This window comes from Amblyomma maculatum, chromosome 10 (genome assembly GCF_055883805.1).
Source record: "Amblyomma maculatum isolate TAMU_Amacu chromosome 10, ASM5588380v1, whole genome shotgun sequence".
In the NCBI taxonomy this organism is placed as follows: domain Eukaryota; kingdom Metazoa; phylum Arthropoda; class Arachnida; order Ixodida; family Ixodidae; genus Amblyomma; species Amblyomma maculatum.
Window position 1 is genome coordinate 110,581,282 of NC_139353.1, and position 19,406 is coordinate 110,600,687.

Sequence of the window (19,406 nt, forward strand, 5' to 3'; positions counted from 1 at the left end):
AGCGATAGCACTAGCTCTAAAAGACTCGGACTTCACAACTGTATACAGCGACTCTAGAGCAGCCACTCGAGCTTTCGCCAAGGGCGGGATAGACAAGACGACGCTACGGATCTTAGGCGGAAGTAACTTCACTCCATCGTATGGTTCCCGGCACACATGGGCAGCTTAGGGGGCGGCCTGCGGAATCTCAATGAGATCGCACACGAGGCGGCGCGAGGACTCATCGACCGCGTCCCTCCGGTTTCCCCTGCTACTCCACATATCGAGTACAGAGATCAATTATTCACGTACAACGAGCTCAGTAAGCACTTTTATCTAGGCAGACGAGCATTTCCCCTCCCGGATAAGAAATTAACCCGCAGCCAATCAGTCACGTTACGCTTGCTCCAAACGAAATCATACCCAAACCCCTGGCGCATGAAGCACATCGACCCAGACTACGACGGACAACATGTGTGTGAACGGTGCAGTGATCGTGTAGACTTAAACCATACGCTGTGTGGTTGTGCATCGAGCGACGCCTACGCCAAGAACAAGGAACGTTGGGACAAAGTTTTAAAAAGTGCTTCCCTACATGATCAGCTTCGGGCTGTCAGGAGGCCCGCGCGGCGGCGGAGAGCTTCGGGCTCTCTGTGCCGACGTGGGAGCTGCCCTCTACACCTGGCGCCTAGCCGAGTGTCCTCCAGGACCCCTACTGTGGGAAATAAAGTTTTACCAAACCAAACTGACTGATATGAACCATCAGTCGGGACTTAGCGGCACACTCCCTGCCCCAGTACAAACAAAGGCATGCAATTGGCACCGCACATATCGCGAGGTGGATCTCTATTTGGATCAACTAAAGTGCACTATAGAATAACTCATTTAATATGACATTGTGTTCCGATGAGCACATTTTACCCTCGCAACCGAAGCGACAAAAACTGAACACACACACACCCCAAATGCGGTATAGTCGAGGCCTACCCGCTTGCGTGAACTTGACAGAGGCGCCAGTGAATAACTGAAAAGAACAAGTAGCAACCTGAGCATACCAACCCGGTCTAACTTTTTATCAGTTTAAGTAACGCTATCCTGACACCGAATGATGCTGTCATTGGATAAGATTGAAAAACATAACAAAGACGCACTTACGCCGCTCTCGTAACGTGAGAAGCACGTGTCGTTTGTCTTGCGTTTCTTTCGCCACAAACGGCTTTATTTTGGCTTGCAAACGTTGAGGCTTGTCTTGGCTTTTTTCGGTTTGGGTAACGGCGCCGTCTGCTGCGACCCGGTTGCAGTAGCGAAATGCTTCCTGCAACCGGGTTGCAGGAGCAAAATGCTTGCTGCAACCCATGACGTCTTATCCGGTTTAAGAAAAACGTCACGTCCGGCTATTGTTTTGTGGGTAGGTGGTTGTTTTTAGTAGCAGAATGGCTGGTCGTCGGAGCCGTGGGAGCTGCGTCGCCGTGCCAGCCGTGCGCTCTCGTGTTGTACGGTACGTAAGCAATTTTTTCTATTTTTTAGATATTTCAGTATGCATGTATTGAGTCATTGCCCGCTGTCTGGAACTCTACATTTAGTTTTCAACTTCCCTGCGCCCAAATGTTCTGTTGACGACCATTGAGCCTGCTTGGCCGGCAGTGGGCCCGAACGGCCCAAAGGTGTATTATAGAAAGTTTCAATCGAAAGCTCAACGTAGTTCTACACCAAGGAACATGCGGTTAAATACCGTTTATTAGGCCAACCGCACGAAAGTCTCAGTCATGTAAAACACGCCTGACTACCAGTCTTGCGTGCGCCTAAAAAGGGCGGGAAACTTGGGTGAGCTTTCCTCAGCGGTCTGGATGAATATTTATTGATTGTAACGTCTTTGAGCTGATGGAGGGACTTAAGGAGATACTAGGACATGACAAAACAACGCGTAGAAGCAGGAAAGGCGAGGATCACACAGGCCTGTGTGGGAAGCTTTTGTTTCGGTGCACCACGACGTACTAACCATTTGTGCGACGTGACCCTTTGTGTGACCCGCATTGTAATGACGCGGTGTAGAATAATGATTTCATACCTCATTTTATGACTGCGCACTGTCAAGTGTATGCAGGGCCAGTTTCTAATTACGGTGAGGTAAGCGATTTCGCCTTGTACTTGTCTTAATTTCTTTTGTGTGTGTAAACATCGCTTAGCTGACGTCTAATATTTGTACGCAGGGACCTTCCTGATATGTGTTTTGGAGTCTAGCATGGGCTTGCTGGTTGCTGAGGCTGAACAAATGGGACTATGAAAGGCGGAGGCAGCATATGCTCCAACGCCACAAGGTGAGCCCTGTACTTAATTTCAAAACAATTGCTGTGCCACCGGGACTGGTCATTTGTTTTAATTTTTACATAGGGAACATGGCACAGGTCACCAGTTTGCATAGAGTGCATGAAGGATTCAAATAAGCAAGCATCCCTGCAGCTTGCTGCAGTTGCGGTGTCCAGCTTGTAGTTCGCAGCCTTTCTTTCTCGGCTGCAATTAATGCATCGCAAACAGTGTGCAATGTACCAGTTGATTCAGACTAAGAAAACCAGACTAGCTCCAAAAACAAACAAATGTTTGCACGAGATGGAAGATCAAACCACGCTATATTGTCTTCTCAATTCGCTGTGAGAAACTAGCAAAGCTGCCTTCTTTAACGAATGGTATTCTACACAGATTGGTTGTGTCGCTTTTTTGTGCGTGTGACAAAGTTGCTGCAAGAACTTTATTTATTTATTTATTTGGTTACTATCAGGGCCGTTGAGCAGCTAAAAACAGTGACAGCTTCTCCGGGCACTGATATGCCTACCAGCCGATTGTGGCAGGGTTGCTTCACATTAATCAAAGCAGCCTAGCAAATGAGGCTCACTGTAGCAGCAAGAATTGTGAGCATGCCCTCGCACTCACTTGCTTTGTCATCTCCTGCATCTTCTGGCGCAGCAGCGCTGGGCAGTCTCTTTCCACTCATCAGAGATGATCCTTTTATGCCAGGGGTCTTAGAGCACGGCCAGCGAAGCTGCGTGATGCAGTCTGCCCAGCTCAATTTTTAGCCGACGTTTTGAAAGCATTACCACCAGCCCTGATTTCGAACTAAAATAAGCTCAGACTTAGTACCCAGTTAGTACACATTCTTTTTTGATAAGGCGTTGACCACTTAATCTGCATGAACTTTCATTTGACATCACTATGCCTTCAAAAGCAAGGAGCCAGACATCCTGCCTTTTCTTTTATTTCCAAGTGTGCGTTTTTTTTTTTCTTGCTGAGAATTATAAGTGTGGTATTTATTAACAGGTATGTCATTTCAGTACCTCTCTCCGAGTGATCCTGAAACTGCTTTTGTCCGGCATTCAAGCGGAAAGGAGCACACGTTGCTTTTCTTTTGCAATAATGGAAGGGCTTGGTCTGGAAAAAAAAAGTTTTGCTTATTTTTGTTCATTTTATCATTATTTATTGTACTTTGTTTCCTGTTGTTTTGTTTTCTGGCTCCTGGGTCATGACAGAAAAGGCTTTGTCAATGCGGCCCACGTAGCAATATGAGTTTGAGACCGCTGCTCTATGCCCATAATGGCTTGGCTATCAATGGATTTCATAATGAGTTTGTCTGAGGTAATTGTCAAGCAAAAAACTACCATATGCCACTGGTCGGCCCGGAAACACAACCTCCGCATCATGGTGTTAGAATAGAAGTGCGTGAGCGGGCTGCTCCACACCAAGCAGTAAGTGGCGATACCGATGCGCTGATTTCTGTAGGCTGCCGAGAGACTGCGTTGACTGTTGGTGGCCGCGGGTTCGCTGGTTGCCGCAAGGAATTGCAGTCAGTTCTCAACTTTCGCTGACGCCCCCGCTCCACGCCTTTCTTCGATCATGGTATATTCTAAGTTGTAATGTAATGTGGAAAAAACGTGCATTGTTCTCCACTGCGATACAGGCTACGTATTCTGCAATGAAAAATGTCAGCTTTTTTCGGTGCGAAAAGATGTCGAACAGCTTCAGCTATGGCGGCCGGCATACCAAGATAGGACCGAGCTATACAGTCACTCTTTGTGAGGGGCATTTGAAGCCCAGGTTTGTGTCCAAAACATGGATGACAGAGTTAAATGGGCATGTGCTACAAAGCATTGCTCGTTGCTAGCAAAGGAAGCGGTCCCCACGATATTTTCTGCCGGCCTTGCCTACCTTTCAGACTTCGAAAAGTAGAAAGCGACCCACTGAAAGGCAGCCCCAGGAACCGAAAAAATAGAAGATCGTCAAACCTTGTGTAGAAGTGTCGGGTGAAGGTAGCACGTGCTTCACACGATACTGCGTGGGCATGGGCCGGCCCAAAAGCCGGGTGCGGCTCAGCCCACGGGTCGTCTGGGCCGACTCGTGAACATTTTTACTGGACCCGGGGTGGACTTAAACGTGCGGGCCCGAGCCGGATTCGGGCTTGTACACAGAGAGCCGATGTCCGATTTATAGTCACTTTGTCAGAGTAAAAATCCGCGGCGGCGCAGCAACGAAACGGATGAAATAACTGGTACGCTCCGAGAAAAAGGTTTAGTCTTCATAGCTTATTTATTTACTTATTACGGCACCGCGGTGGCTTAGTCATTAAAGCTCTCGAGTACTGAGCTGGGATACCCTAGTCTGATCCTAATTGGGAGACAGCATTTCGGTCGGAGCTGAAAGCATGGCAGGCATATGCTTATAGATGACAGTTTCATTGAAGAACCCCATGTGGCCGAAGTGATCCGAACGCCTGTGCTACAGCATCCTCATACCTTGAGCCGGTTGGGGACCATTACTCCAGACATAGCTCTCTTGTTTTTTTCATGTCATGTACACTTTTTTTTTTTTTCGTTGTGAGAAAATTCAAAACCAAACGTAGGTATGGTTTTCATTTTTAGCTGTTGATTGGAACGTCTCATAACAGAAATAGCCGCAAAGGCTTGATAGAGTTTAGAAATCTCCTTGACGTTGAAATAAGATAAATCTTGAATGAGCAATGTTTAAATGAGTCAATTAATGTTGTAAGCAATTAGATGTGCGCGGGCCACATTGAACGATTCAAACGAATATATGAAATTACTCCCCTCTGTGACTGAAGAGCAGCAGTCAGACACCGCTCTTGCATGTTTTAAAGCTTAAAATGCCATGTGCGGGTTACTCTAGTGTGGTGCAGCGTGGCATTCGCCTAATAAATTAGAGTAGCGCAGGATGAGGCTTTTTAAGCTATCAGCGAGCACAGACAGTCTGGTCTGCGATAAGGTGCTTCCGCATATGATCAGTTTTGTATACCACTGGAGACTAGGAACTGGAAACCTCATACAAACCACTGGGAAGGGCCAACGTCTGAACGCTTTATGAGGTTTGGCCTTTTCCAAGGTTGCTGTTCAACACTCGGGACGCCTCAGCCACAGATACAGTCTTGCTGCCGCAACGGCGCCATCTTTCTCGAAAGGGGAAATTGGAAGCGGGGGGGCCCTTCTACATGCAGAATCAGCGAAGAGCATTGCAGCCAGAACACATGCCGGCCCTGGCGGCGGTGCGATAAATATAGCTATGATATAACAGCGCCTCTCGCACACCACAGGGCGGGCACGCCGCCTGAGCTTCTTGTCTTTCTTCTGCCACCGTCGCCTCCAGTTCACAGATACACTAAATTGGGAAGAATATTGGTTTTCTCTTTCTTTGATGGAGGTGATACCTACGCTTGACTAACGGCCGTTTTGGCATGGCGTGAAGACTACATACACATGCAATTGGCTACCTTGCGTTTCCTCGAGATTTTAATGTTATATTTTGCTGCACGCGGTGTCTAAATATTAAAGCCTCCTCACAAGAAATTCGATTACTTTCTCTCTCTCTCTCTCTCTTTTTTTTTTTTTTTTTCGGGGCCCCCCTCGAAAGTTTAGACTTGGTGGGGAAGGAGGAAGCCGCTGTGGCAGTGTAAAGGGCAGCACACGAGGAGCTCACTGACTGCCGGCGTCTCACAGTCTGGCACACACCTGCGTCGATGTCGGGGGCACTCCCGCGCCGAACCATGTCGAACGCGCCACTGCGCGCTGTCGGCAAGACGAATTGGAGAAGCGTAGGGTAGATGGCTAGCGAGGACTTGGTCTGGGCCACACCGTCTGCGTCGCAAGGGCCTTTGCGCGCTGTCAGCCAGACGAAGGGGATGACCGCGTGGCCGGCTTGAGGGTACTGACCCAGGCGGGAAGACGCCGGGATTCACTTGAACCTATTTTGTTTCCCGATGGCCCGACTTGGGCTGCTGTCGCCGTCTGGCCAAACACCCCGCGTTCCTTTCCGGTGGGGAATTCTTGTCACAATAGTTGAAAGCGGCAGCTCTCGCGTTTGTCTCGTTGTCGCCATCCTTAACAGGGGATATGGCTCTTAAAACTGTTTTTCCTACGTTTTTCAACAAATTTGATAAAACCTGGTATTCTGATTTAGTTTCTTGCACTGATTTCAAATATATAATTATGTTTCCAATTGGCCAATTAGTTCAAAAGATAAAATGAAATGGACCCCTTGCAAAAATCGTTAAGTTGGCTTTCCCACGCTGCTTCTTTCCCCAAGCATGGCGTCACTGGCCGCCTGAAAAACGGCGATATAGATCTGAAATCGCATGTTGCTTCTACACAGATGCATGTAGTGGTAATAGAGCAATTATGCGAAAATGTTCTGATGCATAACTGATATGAATTATGTCCATAACATAATGTTTCAATACATTGCTGTTCCGCCATTAGAGGGGAATGCAGCATAGAGGTGAAGCTGACTTAACATTTATGAAAGGGGTCTATTGTTCATAATTTGCGGGAACAATGAAAAAATAACCGCACTACAAAAAATTCACGTGAACACTTTGCTAGGTACTAGAAAGCATAACAAATACAATGTTACGTGCACTTTTGTATAACAAATATTAGCGATGTTATAGCAGTTTAAAATTCACTGCTCCAAATGTGAGTGCCTTCCTGTCTGATTTAGAGCAAAATTGAAAACTTTGAACTGCTATAACATCGCTAATATTTGTTAAAAAAAAAAAAAAGAAATGCTCCTAACATTGTATTCATTATGCTTTCTAGTACCTAGCAAAGTGTCCATGTGAATTTTTTTGTAGTGCTGTTATTTTTTCATTGTTTCTGCAAATTATGAACAATTAATTTCATTATCTCTTGAACTAATTGGCCAGTTGGAAAAATGGTTGCATGTTTGAAATCAGTGCAAGAAACTGAATCAGAATGCCAGGTTTTATCAAATTTGGTCAAAAATTGGAAAATAATTTTAAGAGCCATGTCCCCCTTTAAGCAGAAGCGAAATGCAATACAGCTGACATATTTCGTGGTGTGTTTGGAGACTGTAAACGGCCTAAACTAATATATTCGTTTTCCGCTAATTTCTAACAGTCTAGAGTTATCATGGGAAGACAAAAGAGTCACACTGGCCGTACTGCCCGAATCCGTGGGTCTCACTGCCTGTCGGAGGTTGGGTACACTACGAGCAGTGGCGTGCCACGCCGGCGTGGCTCGTTCATACACAACCCTTCAGACACCACGCTTCACATCATGTTCTACTTGGCACTTGCTGTATTTCATTTTAAACCAGCCAAAAGACGAGACAGAGAATAGAAGCGAACGAGATGAGGCTGGCTTCTGTGTCTCGTCTTTTGGCTGGTTTAAAATGAATGATTACCAACTCGCCCAGTCGTTAACCTTATTGCTGTATTTACAGGGCATTCCCACGTCTGCTGCTGTGGTTTAGTTTAGCACTGATGAACTCTGTCTATGTTGGGATACATGCAACATAAATAGCTTGAAAGTAAAAGATTGCACAGCCATTATTGTAGCTAGTTTGTAAAGCATGGGATGCATAATGTGGAGGTCTCGGACCTCAACAGTGGCATGTTTCTTGTTTTTGTTTTGTTTTCCTAGTTTGTAATGAGTTATTTCTCATTTGAGAGTAGATACACTTCTAATTGCCATTCATCACCAATGCAGATTTTATTTTTATTAGTTAATTATATGCTTTCCTCAATTTTTTCCTTTTCTGCTAAATAGAAGAACATGAGCCTCTCATAGCCTGTGTTGCTTTGGGACATTAAATCCCATAAGCCAGACCAGCATGAGCCTCGTTTCTGGCAGTCATAGATCTATTTCATTGAACCTCTTTGTTAATAATAAGCTTGTCAAACATACGTCAGACAAAAACATACAGTATTATGGGTGTGACACCATGAAGGTGTCAATCATTAGAAATGTCACAAGTGTTGGGCAGGCATGGAGGGCCCATCATTAACATGTTAAAATTAAGGAAGCTCCGGTGCCACTCAAGCGAAAACATGAGAAGCCACTGACAGAAAGCCATGGAGTAGGGCATCTGGAGGAGGAAAGGGCTATCCTTGAGTGCAGTCTATCCTCACTGAAGTTATTACTGATCAGTGACTTGGAAATTTTATCAGAACAGGCATGGATAAAAAAAAATTATATGCACAAGATAGAGAGTGGAAATGTGCTGCTTATTGATGTGAACTCCGAACTAGTCTAGTGGTGCTTGAGCACATCTTAGTGGTATAGTCCACATTTCTCAAGCTAACAAGCATTGCATTTTCTACTAGTTTGTTCCAAATTGTTGCTAAGGTCATTTGTGTTATTTTAAACATCTATACATGTTTTGGCTGTTAGTCTTGCATTTTCAGCAATGTATTGATCTTTGAATAAAAAGGAATCAGAAAGGTTATTTTGGTATGTCAGGTATAAAAAATTCAGCTAATAAAATCTTTTGACTTTAGAAACGTGCTTCAAAACTCCCGTTTTATAGCTTCAAAGTGCTCGAGCCTGCTTCCACCTCTCCAAGTTGGTTTGTGGTTCAAGTCATTATTGACAATTCTGCATGACTGAATTGATGTCTTCAATTTGGAGTTTTGGGGGAGGGTTGCATCCATTGGGAAGAGTGAAAAATGCTAGCCGAAGATAAGGAACGCTGCATTATGAAAATTCCGATTGCTATTGGGCAACCATCTCATGGATGATGGCACTTGAAAGCGTTTTGACTCGAGGTACTCGCACTGCTTGGGCTAGGCCAGTGCAGCACTTCATCTTACAGGAGCATATGCACCTAATTTTGGTCGCATTTTGCTTGTTAACGACATGCAAAACATTACTCTGTACAGATCATCACCTGGCTTTTATCTTCAACTGCTAAATAATTTATAATTGAATTTTTGTCATCTGTTTCAGGGTGTCTATACTCCATTAACACACTGAATGTTAGTAGTGCTGCTACTGCACTTAAAATCAAGTGTTGGTCTCTGTTTGCAATATTTTTTAGCTGCTTTGAGAAGTATGATGCTCATGGACAGCCTCCTTAACAACATGAACTGGTGTATTTGTGATGAGGACCATATATCAGACAGCCAGAGGTTTTATGATGCTAGCATTGTAGCAACTGTTGTGGTGCTGTAGTTCAGTGAGGGATTTGGCCATCTTGTGGTTGTTGCCCGTTTGCTGTGGCCACCCTCAAAGTAAATAGCTATGGTCCTGTCACATAGTTTGAGAACTTCTTGTTACTTGTATGGAAATTACTGTTTGGCACAAAATGACTTATAGCTGCCATCATGTGCATTATAGAGGGCGAGCGACTACATTTCGGTGGAACAGTTCCTCATTCTTTTTCACAGCCCATAGGAAGAATTTCGCAAGTTTAGAAAAATGAAATGTTCACAGCTGAGTTAGTCGCAATTCTGGAATCATGCTGTGTAGTCGACAAACGCTACAATCCGAGAGCAACGCATGTCGTCTAATGAACAGTGCAAGCGAAACTTCTTGGATGCAGCAGCAAATGAAAATGTGCACACATGGTTTTCAAGATGTCTCAACGTTTATTTATATGCTTCACAACCTACCAAAGCCCGCACGCTTGCGTTATACCAAAGTACAATCAGCTGTCTGTTCTGATGTCTGCGGCCAGTGTTGATAAAGTTCTTTACCACCCATGGTGTCCATTTCTGCTGTGCATGTGCACTGCAGTGATACATTGTCACACGCATGCAGAGAGCACTAGTACTGGCCTTACTTAGGGTAACCTTTTCGCTGTTTTGGCTTTTCTCATTCTTGGGCTATGCTACAGGGTGCACACTTTTCTGCTTGTCTGGTTCCTTTGACGAGTCATGAATTCAGCATTTGTGCTTCTTTCCTTTTTGAGGGTGTAGTGACCATATGCTGGAAGTAGTAGGCGAATATGTCTACTTAGGGCAGGTAGTAATCGCAGATCCGTACCATGAAAAGGAAATAACAAGAAGAATAAGATTGGGATGGAGCGCATTTGGCAAGCACTCGCAGATTATGACTAGCAGCTTACCGGTATCGCTCAAGAGAAAAGTATACAACAGTTGCATCTTGCCTGTACTCACCTATGGGGCTGAAACGTGGAGGCTAACTAAGAGAGTTCTACTTAAGTTGAGGACAACCCAGAGGGCTATGGAACGAAAAATGGTAGGGGTAACATTAAGAGATAGAAAGCGTGCAGAGTGGGTCAGAGAAATAACTCAAGTTACCGACATTCTAGTGGAAATTAAGAAGAAGAAATGGACATGGGCAGGACATGTAGTGCGAAGAGAGGATAACCGATGGTCGCTGAGGGTAACAAACTGGATTCCAAGGGAAGGAAAGCGTAGCAGGGGGCGGCAGAAAGGTAGGTGGGCGGATGAGATGAAGAAGTTCGCAGGGGTCAAGTGGATGCAGCTAGCACAGAACCGGGTTAAGTGGAGAAATATGGGAGAGGCCTTCGCCCTGCAGTGGGTATAATCAGGCTGATGATGATGATGAGTGACCATATGCAAATCCACTATTAGAATATATGAGCTGCTGCATTAGCTGCAGTCCTGCTATCTTTTTATTTAAATTTGGTACATCTCTGAGTTTCTCTGGGTGTTTTGTTATTGTTCTGAGCTTGCATTCTTTTGTTTTTTCTCCCCGTGACAGCCGATCCTGCACGTGACTGATACTAGTCGAGAGATGACAACAGCTGCCCACCTTTCAAAGCATGGCATTCCCTGGCCCAAGTTGACTGCTCCCTGTGCTACTGGCTCAACAGTGTACTCACAAGTCTGCACTTCACTTACGAGCGTAATGGCAACACACACACGTTGGCCATAGCTTCTGTGTCAAAATAAAGTATTCCTACTTATGTGCCTTTTCATTCATTATTAACGCACATGATTGGAGTAATAAACACTCCAGTGCCAAAACACCATATTGACACACTCATTTATGTTTAGACTGCCTACCTTCTGCATTACTTCCCTTTTGTAACCTACCTAGAAAGGTAAGTATTTACTGTATGTGTCATAGAACCACATGTATTTGTTATTCCTTTTGAGACTGGAAATAATCCGCAAAACCAGTGAAGTAAGAAAAGTTCACAGATATGTTTCGTAGACAATTTTTAGAGGTAAGCCCAATGAAGATGTTTCGAACTGCAGGCAGGGACTGATGATAAAATGGCAAAGTGGGCGGCGTTTGTTGAATTTCATAAGATTGGTTTAATTCAGTATTTTGCAGATGAGCAGCAACTTAATTGCAATGCCCTTGTCTGTGGGATACACCCATACTCTCACCTCATGTAATGCTCAAACATTTGGCAGTGCTAATCACTTTACTAAAATATTGTAATCTTGGCCCTTCAAAGTGAATTGTGTTCAATAGCGAGGTGACATGCTTGTAGCAATGAGATTCTAACCTTGGATACCCTCTCAATACGCTATTGCTGTGCCTCTATGCTACTGGGATGGTGAGGCAGCATACTAAAAGGGCATAAAAAAAAGCGTGTGCAGTGATTCTTGCCATGTAACAATAGTTGAAGCCCTCGCCTAATTTAATGTGATTGCATTAAAAGGGCCATATTTACCAAAAAAGGCAATTTGAGCGACAAGGATGACTGGCAGATGGTATGACCGGATGGATTGGTCTGGGTGATGTGGGGACCATGGTATGGTCCAGCTGCCTACCCAAGCAGCTCCTTTGACATGAGAAAAACTCATTGCCTTTCAGAATCCCAAGTCAGATGTGTGAGTTGCGAGTTCATTCACATCATGTGATAATTGGTAAACTTACAAATTGGCATGTGTGATAAAAGCGCAAACTAAGATTGGTGAGTCAACAAGTAGCCAACTAAATGTACAGGGATGAGGATACAGGAGTCGTAAATGCTGTGGCATGTTTTCCTTAACAGCGGTGCAGAAGTGCCCCCGAAATATTTGTTGCATTTGCTCAATTTAGGTGTATTTCAGTTTCTGGTATAACCTTTCCCACACCTTTAACCTTTAGGCACAGTAATTGTAAGTAAAATCAGCAGTTAAAAAAATAGCATTGCCAAGATGACAGCGTTCCAAAAGATTGAGAAATAGTATTAAGGTACGTATAGCAGCAAAAGTTAAGCATGCACCTGTGATCCCAGCCATTTTTGGAACCATAAATGCAGTATTAACTTCAGTAGTTTATCAATTCAGTTTCGGACTATCCTCATGTTTGACAAGATTTTAATGATGAAACCTTCAGCTTAATGCCTCTAGTAGCCTGAGTATTCTGAAGCATAGCATTGTTGCCTTACTTAATTGCTTGGTACACTTTCCAATTTTGCAGTGAGAAATTTCTTAGCCCAAAAAAGTGAAAAATTTGGCAGTACTGTGTCAGGGACAAAGCAAGCTTTTGGAAAAGGAAAATAGAGTAGATGTCTCTGAGTGGACACCCCATGTGCACTGTGAATGAAACTAATGAGCAAAAAAAAAGCATATGCTTTCAAGCAAAGTATTGCAATGCTTAATATTACATAGAATTCCTCCTGGCACACATAGATTTCATATTTCAAGCTGCCAGTTTCCGTCATGTAAGGACGACATCTGCTAGTTTTTATACAGCACCTTCGTGCTTTCGCACTGGCAAGCCATGTTTTCGAGAGGGTACCTTTCTAAGTGGACTCAGCTAGGCTTAACCTGATTTCCATGAAATATATATGGAAGGGTGCTTAAACCAGATGCTATCAGGCTTTACGTATACCTGCAGGTAAGGGCCCTGCCAACTACTATTTTTAATAAAGAAAATTTGATATATCTAGTCGTCACTTAGTGTTTGTCATATATACTTCCTCAAGCACAAATAATAGTGGTCTGATCGAGCTGCTTGGTTGATACTAAAAATGAAAACGCAGCACTGACACCAAACATGGACGGGCTACTGCTCAATTAAAACGCCTGGAGAGAGTGCAACGTAAGTCAACTTAATCGCTTTCACTTCTTTCTTGCCGACTGCGACGTAAAGTATCGGCAGCACTTGTGCAGTGGTCACCTTTACAAACCAAGCATGCTATGCGTCTGGTCATCGACTGGCAGCTGTCGGCCGGCGCATCCTCGCCGTCGATTCTCCTAGCAACGCCACGCCCTCCGCGGCACGGATTCAACCCCCTTTCCAGTTTGGTTGCTAATGGCCATCAATTTTCGCTGATTATTGCACTATAAGCAGGTAAGCCATCTCTACTAATTGAGCACATAAATAAAATATTTTATCGAGTTTAGTTTACAGCACAGCCCTATGGCAGTCGCGTAACCGGCGAAGCGAATAAAGAGCACATCAGAGGATGAAAGTTCGGCCATTCACTCTGATGCATATCTTATGCACTGGATTTGTTAGAGACCAACATGGAATAATTTGAACAAATTGTTCGATATAAACGGTCGTTTGGCTGCTGGATATACCATTGCTTGTAAATCCGGCCGCGCAAAATATATAGTAAAAAAATTTACTTCTTTTTCCATATTTTATGTTCGCAACAAACATATGCATAACCACGCACTGAGATCAAGTGCCACATGAAAATTCGCCCTTCCACTTCAGTTCGAATAATAGCTCTCGAGGTCAAATGTTCGAATGAGTCACGTTACATATGCTGTGTATGCGAGGTGGGTACGTGGGGGACGAATTAAACTGCACTGCAAAAGATGGTTTGGTTTATGAGGTCCCGAAGCAACTCGATCAGGCTGTGAGATACGCCGTATATAGTGGAAGGCTCCGAGAATTTCGACCATCTGGCTGGGTTTTTACCGTACCGCGCAGTACACGCGGGCGCCTTGTTAGTATTCGCTCCCATTGAAAAGCAGTCACCCCAGTCAGGATTGAATCCCACACCCTTGGACACAGAAGTCGAGTACGTCAACTGCACCAGCACAGCGGGGGAGGGAGAAGACGTACACTGTTGCGTTGTTGGGTGCTTGGTTTTGCCCGCGGCTGCTACGTTTTTGTGACATGGCCATGCAGTCCCGTTCCACCTAGCTTCCACTGGGACATCACAATTCAATCTCGACTTCCTATAAAATCGCAACCATGCAATTCCTGGCACGAAGTCGCCTCCTGGTCGAATTAGCATGGCTTACCCTGCTCGAGTCGCCAGACAGTTCGTTTATACACGCTGGCCAACAAAGACGTACGGGATCTGTTGGCTCTTAAATGATCACAACGGTGCACTGCAATGCCGATCGACGCCACGTACACGCTTACGGGCGGCATGCAATTCGTTGCAGCCTCCGCTGCTGCGGGTGCGAGTTGTGAAAAAAGAAACTATGCCGGGACTGCGGGCATTGCAGAATTAACATGCAGTTTCACGGGTTGGTTTGGCTGGAGGCTTTTAATTGTGCCCGTGTATGCGCGGTGCGATAACAATTAATTAAGCAGGCGCTGGTATATAACTGATAATACTTTTTAACTAGTCATGCGCACTAGCGCCTCATTTACTAACAGCTATAGGTTTGCTGAGGTCGCAATTATAATATCTATATCAGTCTTTTAAATTTTGGAAACACCATTATCGTCCCCGCTTTTAGCACACGAATTTAGGCTGCGTATGGCAGAAAACGAAACCTCTCGGTCGAGGATAATTTAGTGCGCGCGGCATATATATGTACGGGTGCACGTTGTACGATCGCTTCGCTAGCCATTCCTCCCGGGCGCTCCCGAACATTATGAAAGGAGTGACACCCGCGGCCGTGCGTGGCGCGTATTGAATCGTAAAGATCAGCATGCATGACTAGCGTGGCGATTTGCGCTCACCCGCTGTATAGTTTCGGTTTCGCCTGTGTACGGCCGGAACTACCCCAGCAGGTAGCGTAGATGGCAGCGTACTGCTCCGAAGTTGTCACTTGCTCCTTCTTAGCGCACAGGAGGGACGGCAAGCTTCGAGAGCAAGGTATACCCGCACATATGAAACGGGCTCATAGGAGAGCCAGGTCGAAAAAATAGAGAAGGTTATGGCCAGGTACGCGCTCGATCATCACAGTGGTTTCAATTTAGCCCGCGCATAAAAATTTCTTGCGTTAAATACACCAACAGAATTATGTTTTGGGAAAGTTTACACTGATATAGATACTGACATGGGCGTCGACATGACCCCCTGCATGGTGCCAACAGATTCTTATTCACTGAAATTGCATTGTCAGAACACTTAGTGACATAATTTGTTCATTCTAGAAGGACAAACTCGTGGAAGTTTAAATTTTGAGTCTTGTGCTATTAAATTAAGGAAAAAAGTATGGGAGATGGAATAAACCCCACCCTTTACAACCCCCTTTTACTGATACAAGGTTTGATTTGGTTGTTTAATCTGATGCAAAAATAGCAATAAATGGACAGCAGAAGACAATTAAGTAGTTCAGTTTGGTAGTTAAAATCTTAGGGGTCACTGTATCAAATGCTTTTTGAAGATTAAGACAAGGTAGCTAATTTTATTTGAGTTGAACATGCCCATGCTTCTCATTTAGTGAATCAGTATATACAAAGCATTCCTCATCACCTGATGGGCCAGCTCATCAAGACACTTACAGTAATTGCTTAACTGTGGCTGCTTCCTCTTTGTATGAAATAAAAACTAACTTGAATTTGAGGCAAAAATTTCTAAGAAAGGAAAAGGCACGAGTACCGAGTCATCAAAAGTGCCTTAAAATTGAGATACTCGCTTAAAATCAAGAGACTTAGCTGCAGTATATGCAGCCAAAGAAGAAACAGAAAAAGGCTTTTGAAATGTCAAAACAAGTGATTTTAATAGCACCCCCAAAATTCAGCAAGAGTACTGGGCAATTTTAGAGTGTATGGTTAAAGCAGAATTCATTTTACCCAAATTTAATACTCAACTTGGCTGTTCTGCCAATGCCAAATTTTTCTAAAAAATTGCAACACTTAGAAGCACAAAAAAAGCCTAGCCCTGAAGGCTTTTGCTTTCTTTTCTAGAATGCATTCATACCTTCAGTTAGAAATGTTAAGGTATAGAAGCACGATCAAAAGCGACCATTCAGAGCTTCTTTGGAACTATCCAAAATATAAGTTATGAACTGCAAAATAAAATGACCCACGTTTAAGGTCTAATTGTGTTTTTTAAGTTTCGCTTTCAGCTATGCTGGTGCCTGTAGACCTTTCCTCAACTCTTTAAACTGTACTTCAAGACCTAGTAGAAGTAGTAGTAATAAACTTTATTTGGCTACAAAAATGAGTGCCAAAGAGGTTTGCAACTTGTAGAACCAGGGCCATCTGTCACTTCGACATGGAGGACTCCAGCCAGGTACACCAATTAAAAGGAGGAGAGTCAAGATAAATGGGGGACTGAATGGCAATGGTGCAAAGGAAAAGCAGTGTTCTAGGTTAATGCAAATGAGAGATATAGCTGGGACAAGATGCTTTAGGTGGAAACGGTAACGAAAGGAATGCACTGGGAGAAGGAGGAAGAAACTTTAATGACACGGAGTATTAGGCACCGAGAATGTCCTGAGTACGGGTCACCAAGGCCAACCAGTCCGTCAGCTGATGCAAGACTAGTCAAGCCCACCAGGTCGGGAAACAAAAGTGAGGAAAATGAAATGTGCCGGGATGGTGAGAAAATTTGTTCCCATTTTACGTTTGACATGAGATTTAGTGACAGAAGAAAGGAAGAGGAGTCAAAAGAAGAATGAGATAATCTCGAAAATGCCTGGAAAGCAGCTTCATTCATCAAATTGACAGGTTGAAAGAAGCCGGCTATCCGGAACATGGTGTCATCTCAGTTGCTAAAGGAACCTATAAAAAAATGAAAACAAACAGCAAGGATGCTATGCCTAACACAGTGGACAGAATACAACAACAAAATCTGGTTGCAATACCTTATCTGCACAGCATATCGCATGATTTGAAACGAATAGGCAAAAAAGTAAATATCGAAGTAGTTTTTACAGCTTCGGAAAAGTTATCGAAGCTTTGTAGGATCACTCAAACTTGTGGTGTGCAGCGACGCGCATGTAGCATAGAACACCAGACTTTATTTGTACCCTGCAGCACAGGTGCGGTGTATGAGATCCCATTAAGCTGTGGGAAACGTTACATTGGACAAATGGGTAGATGCCTCAATGAACGGCTCTGAGAACACAATTATACCTATGAAAAACTTGCAAAAAAGAAACATCTGCAAAGGAAACGTTGCTTTGCACTGCAGCAGGTGCACAGGTTGTATGCCCTGGCTTCTACAGGGCTTAAAGCCAGGGGGTGTGTTAGAGACCCCCCCCCCATAATATTTAAGAGGGGTCCGAGATCCCCACAAGCTTGAATTCAAGCATGAGGACTGTAAGAATACAAACCAGGTAACCATTGTTTTGTTCTTGTCAGTGGTGTAATTGGAAGATTTTTTCTCTACCGTTTCAACAGTATCACATTGAGTATTAATAAAAACCAGAGATGGAGAAAAGTAATGGTTTCTCCCCTTTGTATAAAACGATTTGCAAAACAGGCAACCAGCCACTTTTTCTCTTTATTTCCCTTTCCACCAATGCTCAAATCACTACAGACCCCCTCCGATTGAGCCAGACTTTAAGCACTGGGCTTCACAAAACAAAGATTATTGGTAGAAGCAACAAGCAGATTACAAGAGAGATTCTGGAGGCAAGAGTCATTAAAACAGAAAAAGGGCTTGTGCGTCAGTGCACCTTCAATAATGCTCAGTGAAAAAGAACTTGAGATCCTGTAAGTAGCGTAGGCTTACTCAAAACGCTTAGTATGTTATATCTTTGCTTGTATGGCAGTTTTCGGTTCTATATCTGGTAGTTTTTAAGGCTAACGACACGACTTAATCCTGCTCATTCATACTTTACATTTTGACAACAGAAGCCCATATACAGCCCAACCTGGCTTTTTCATTTGTCTTCATTGAATGTTTAGCGGTGAGGCATGTGCTTGCTCATGGTGTATACTACTTCACTTGCGTTTTGGATTTTTGTGATTTCTTGTTTATTGTTACTTTTTTTTTTTTTTTTTGTCAATGCTTTGTTAGGAGAGAAAACTGGTATACATGTATAAGACGTTTTGACTTCGGCCGAGTCACATGTTATGAAAATGTGCATAAATTCCTCTGTTTTCCAATAAACCTCAGTTGACAGTCAGTGCTGTGTTCATCTCCCTACCTCTGACCACATCTATCTCAATCTCAAAGACCTCATTCCAAAAGTAACATGCACAAGTATTGATACAGCCATAAATTTATTACAATGAATAAGACTTTGCTGTCAACCATGATGAACTTGACTTTCTGCAACATCTAATGTCAAAGTGAAAGTGATCGCTCCTTCTGCTTATATGCTTCGCTTATTATTAAGGAGATTATTAAGTTGGTTGACCTTAAGGCAGAATATTAGTTTAAATAGTTTAGTCACACAAACAAAAAAACACAGAAAAGAAATTATAACCGAGCTTTTTCTTGGTTGAAGCGCCGTACAGAGGAAGAAAGTAATCATATTTACACAGGAGGAAGCAGGCTCAAGCATTTTAGAACAGCTCAGGGAGCAGTAATAAAGTAACTTCGGAGCAGCTTTGAAGCAATAAAACTAGAGTTTCGGAGCAATCACATTATGTCTTGGAGCAAGATTCTAGACTCTCTTTTAATAATAGAATTCTAGCTTCCTCACTTAACTCTTTGACTGTCGAATATTCCGAAAAAAAAAAAAAAATCACCTCCAGTGTCGAACTATTTGAAACGCTATGCGTTTAGCGCAATACCCGTACTGCAAAAACGCCGCGGGACAGCATGCAGCCGCAGCACCTGTACGGCAAAACCAGTCAAAGGGTTAAATAGCAGCAAATGGAATGCTGCCTTCTACACTTCATAATTGAAGATCGTTTAACTAAGAGATTTATACTGTTTTTTAAGATTCAAAGGTGGACTTTACAACTTTGATGCGCTCAAGTATTACCACTAGTTTGAAGTTCACATCAATGAACAGCACATTTCTGCTTTCTATATTGCGCATATTCTTTTTAACCCTGCGCCTGTGCCGATAAATTTCTGGGTACTGGCCAGTAACGCCTTCAGGGAAGATAGGTGGCACTTTAAGTATAGCCTTTTTCCCCTTCAAATTCATTACT

At 43.7% G+C, this 19,406-nt stretch overlaps 1 long non-coding RNA gene across 1 annotated transcript; it reads left to right on the top strand.

Annotated features, from left to right (window-relative positions):
* Nucleotides 1-1,318: 1,318 nt before the first annotated feature.
* On the top strand, nt 1,319-11,172 carry LOC146177231 (uncharacterized). Its single transcript, XR_014701011.1, has 3 exons — nt 1,319-1,477; nt 2,190-2,297; nt 10,968-11,172. It is a non-coding gene; the product is annotated as an uncharacterized LOC146177231 (long non-coding RNA).
* The last annotated feature ends 8,234 nt before the right edge of the window (nt 11,173-19,406 follow it).